This window comes from Oxyura jamaicensis, chromosome 3 (genome assembly GCF_011077185.1).
Source record: "Oxyura jamaicensis isolate SHBP4307 breed ruddy duck chromosome 3, BPBGC_Ojam_1.0, whole genome shotgun sequence".
NCBI lineage: Eukaryota > Metazoa > Chordata > Aves > Anseriformes > Anatidae > Oxyura > Oxyura jamaicensis.
In genome coordinates this window covers 30,746,331-30,751,330 of record NC_048895.1, presented here as the reverse complement: position 1 = coordinate 30,751,330, position 5,000 = coordinate 30,746,331, and positions in this window count along the sequence as shown.

Here is a 5,000-nt window from a genome sequence, read left to right as displayed (position 1 = left end):
GTGTTAATAATAAATGTTTAGGGATCACTCATCTAAGAACTTGAAGTATTTAATTTACAAGGACGATACATTTTTCAAATCTCTTAACAAGGAACTTTAAGTACTTCTTGAGGTTAAAAAGAAAAAAAAAAAAAGATCTGGAAAGCAAAAATACTCTATTTTTCCCAGGATCCTGAATGAGTGACTCAGGAGGTATTGTAATTGCAAAAGCCTTCTGTGTAAGAACCTGGCTAATACTCTTATTAGCATCTTTTTTAATCCAGGTAACATAATAGTAAAAGTGTCAGATGAATGTCTCAGAGGTGGACCATTAAAAAATAAATTGCAAAACCTTTGAGAGATTAGCATTTGAATCCAGCCAGCAACCTTTTCTTGGGTGTGGACCAGAGTTACTAAAGCACAGGTGGCTATCACCAACCACATCAGCCCCAAAGTTATTCCAAATAAGACAGTTGCCACAGCTTTTAGCCGTAGGTCTAGACTTGTTCCCTATGGGAATCAAATATAAAAAAATAGATTTTTCTCATTGTAAGAAGAGGCTTCATTTTCTGAAATGTTTTGATTTCTAAAGAAATTTGAAAGGCAAACAGATAGCAAGTGAAGTAGATCAAAACAGTATATTCAGAATAAATATTTACATTTTATTGATAATTATCCCTTAAGCAGCATGGCACTTTGCATAATGAAAATGCCTTTTGGAGTCATTCATCAAACAGCACCACAGTCTGATACAATAGGAAATGGTTTCCCTTCTCCCACCTGGGGAAACTGAGGCAGAGAAGTGAAGTAACACGCATACAAAGACTCCACAGGAGGTAGTATCAAAATTGCCTTTATAATACAAGTCTCAATAGCAATTCTTAAACAACGGACCTTCATCCACCTGTCAGACTTTACTTTTATGCTAGATATTGGTATACTCCAGGAACTGCAATTTTTACATCATCAGATATCATTTGAAATTCCCCGAAGCAGTTCCTCTTCTTTCTGACATGGTATCAGTACTGGAGTTTTCAGCAGAAGTACTGAAATACAGAAAGGCACTTACAATGCATCAAAAGTATTTTAATTCATGGTCTCTGTTCCCCTAAAATGTTATAGCAACAGCCTGCTGATTTTTAAGGGACAGGAGGGAGCATTGAGGACAATGCATAAAACTTTGCCAGGTTGCTGCAGGAAGAAAAAGGCTGCTTGTTTGGAGGGTGTACTGATGGTTGTTCCTTCAACTTCATACTCTTTCTATTGCTATGCTGCTTTTTGGGAAAGGGAAGATGTGTTCAAGCAGTGGTGGCTCTAGATTAACCGTTTCCTCTCCCATTGGAAAATCCACAGGAAAAAAAAAAAAAAAAAAAAAAAAGTCCTTTTTTTCTGACATATCTTTCCAGAAGTCTGCAAGCAGCTGCTTTTCTACTAGAAGCTTTAGGGATGAGGACCACACTTAAAGTGCTGTGTTAATTTGCGTATCACAGCAAAGGCATTAGCATTGTGTAAGTGTATTCATTAATTGACACCAACAGTTAAACCGATGACACAACAGGAAGCAAAGGGGTGATTTAACCTCCCCTTCCCAGTGCTGAGCCACCCTGGCAGCTCAGCAAATTACTTTGGAAAGAGCAGGGGCTTTTGTCACCGACTGTGCCAGACCAGGTGTGCCTGCACATTCAGGTGCTCACCCTGCAGCAAGGTGCTGCCACATAACGGAGTGGAGAGTGGAAAGGAGTCATGTCACAGAAACCAGCATGCTGGGCATCTGCCAGCTTAAGTAGTGAGGTAGAAATATGACCAAATAGAGAGTCTATTATGGAAATAAAGGTTACCAGAGAGCAGAGGAACAATGAGCCGTGTTCTACAGTGGTTTGCACGCTGCAGAGAGCAGGATTGGGAGGGAAGAGCCTGAATGCTCCTCATCCAAGGGGGAGATGCTCACCATGATGAAAATCATTTGGTAAGGTGTTCAGCTCAGTTAAAAGGCAGCCCTTTCGAAGCACTTTCAGAGTTATTTTCAGCTGCGAGCAAAGCATAGGAATATCGCCACTGGGTAGAAATTGCTGCCAAACAATGATTGGTGAAAAGGATGCCTACTGCTGAACCCCAGTCCATTTCAGATCACTTTCAGCCTGCTCTATTCTTTTTTGTAAGGACCCATTACTGCAGAAAGGACTGTAAAGCATGTGCAGCATCCCATCCTCATCCTCCATGACAGGGCAGCAAGGGTATGAGGTTTGCTTCTGAGCCTTAAGGGCTGAGTATCAGGGAAGGCACCTCCTATCTCAGGCACAGCACTCAGAATGCCCTATTTCTTCCCCAAAATTTAGAGTGAGAGCAAAATTGTTCCATTTGGGAATTTCAGAGGATGAACAGTGCATGCTTCTTGTACGCAACAGAGATTGGTGAGACAGCACTCCTGCAGACCATGCAGAGCAGCAAGACCAGCATGGTGAGAAGTGCAGGTGAGACTGAATGCTTTAAAAACTTCTCCAGAGTTAGCTCAATCTCTATAGTTTTGAAACTTTCTGATTTCTAATAGTCACAGGCACAGGAGCCTGCAGATTGCAGAACAGCATCCATGGGGGAGCCCCCATGTGCACTGCAGTTCGTCCGTGAGAACAACCTGTGTGCTCACTGGGAAAGGTGAAAACTGAAGGAGCAGCACGGCAAGGGCACGCTGTGTGCTGGGGACTCGCAGCCCTCCATCACATTTGCTTGCCTGGGCTCCAAAGCACAGTGTAAAAGAAGGGCATGATTGTAAAGTGACTTACGGTTTTGCCTGCAATCTACCACATGCTAATGAGGTGATTCAGAGTGTATTTTCCCTAGGTAACCACTCTTGCCAGCAGGCAGGAGGCATTTTGTGGCCATGCAGTCATGCTCTTATTGCTGCTGGATGGGATTCCCCTCTCCGGAGTCACCCTCCATTTTACCTGGTACTCCAACACACAGCACTTCCCACCTGTGCTGAGCAGGGTCTGGCCCAAATGAACACCTGCATGAGCAGTTCAGATCATTGTACAAACTGATATTTGTGTTGCAGAAGCACTGCACATTTTTCTAGTGCTATTTTGAGGCTAATGTGTAGCCCTAACAATAATTTGTTTATTCATCCATTTCAGTAGCTTTGTTCCTGCTGACTTCTATCTGAAAGGCGACGTAATGCACATTTTATGAGCTACAGGACAGTTATGGCTTAAAATGAATACAGAACAGGGGAAAAAAAGGATTTAAAAAAATCCTCACATGCATAAAAACTCCATACCTAAATTTTTGTTAATATTCCCCTTTGCTGCATTCTTACCTTTTTATAACAGAGAAAGAAGAATAAATTTAACACTTAGTGAACATGGATCTGAGCATATTTTCAGTGCAGGGAATGTGTAGGTAGATCAGAATATTCAGAAACCCATGAGCCTGAGGACAGCTTTCCCTGCAACTGTTGACAAAAAGCTCTTTCAAATGAGGAAAGAAATTTCTTTTTAAACATTTAAAAAATATTGATGTAGCAATGTGGTGCTCTGCAATGAATCTTTTATGCATGAGGCAGAGTCATTGGTATATTCCCAGATTTCTTTTAAAAGCTGGCTTTTAAAAGCAGATAGTCCTGAAGTAAGAGTTCAAAACACTTGTGCTTCCATGAGGGATGTTTACAGGTACTTGAGCTGCAAGCTGGTTCAGAACTCTGGTGAAATGGGGCTGTATCTTTGTTGACCACAGCATGCTAATCAAGGAATATACTCTAGCCATTTGTTCTTCTCACCCTGGCTCTGGCCATCCATATTGCGGACAGTAAAAGTTCTACAGTTTAGCTGAAAATGGCCAGTATGAGGTATTGTTGTTGTTGTTTGTTTGTTTGTTTTTCAGGGAGCAGTAGCCTAAGGGTAGGCTGCTTATAAATTCAAATCTTTCACTGGGTAGATTCAGCATCTGATGAGCAAGTTTTGTTGTTACATGCTTACAGGGACACGTAGAAGGTGAAAAGCTGTTCTTCCATGCCACAGACCTGCGCTAAGCAGTAGCATCAGGCTGAACCTTGTCTTAGCAAGGTTGCTTCTAGGCCATGTTTGCACATACATCCTCACAGGGTGGGCTTGAGTATGTGACATTTTGTGTGCAAAACCATAACAAGTCACCTGAGGATTCTCCTGTGCTGAACCTGCCATTTTTCTCTGACAGTTTAGCTGGGAAGTAACTCAGAAACCTCTGCCCTGTACTGGTGCAACAAAAGGTAATTACCCTTCCTAAAGGAAAACACAACTGCACAAACCTCCATTTAGCTCTTAATAGCTTGCGCTGATAATTGTCTTAAAACCAACCTGAAAATGTGAACCATTAGAAAGCATTACACCAGAGTCCATTCATGCTGCTTATATAGTAAAAGTTTATTTGTACAAGCAATTGCAGTGTCTATCTCATTTAGACCCCATAAGACCTTCCTATATGGCCCCCTGACTCCATGAGAATAGAGGCAATTCTCTCTGGGCACCTATGTATTACGAAGGAAGCCACCACCACTGTGAGTAGTATTATCTTAACAAAAATATCCCTGCTGTTGCCCAAACCTTGACCTACTGTGTAGTTCTTTTTCTGTTAACATAACTCACTTGACATCTTTACCTTTGTATACCACTTTGCTGTGGTTCCCTATGACCCTTTTAAAGAACCACAGTGGTGTTATAGCTTCATTGCAAAGACGAATTGCAAAGCATAGCCAAATTTGGAGGATCTGAAGGGAAGGACAAAAGGCTCCTTGTTACAATTTCATATATGGCCCACCCCAAAGAATAACAATAAAAGATTCATGGCAGTGAAGATAATACATACTCTCTGTCCTCTGAGAGGTGCTCCACACAGACCTGTCCTTTCTGAAATTTCACTAGGTTGTTTCAGTGCATCAGAGAAAGTAAAACAGCAACACTAAAGACGATGTTTGATGTTTCTATGCCTCTATTTAAAAGAAAAATGAAAAAAAAAAAGAAGAAAAAAAGCTTTTCTTTTTTTCTTTTCTT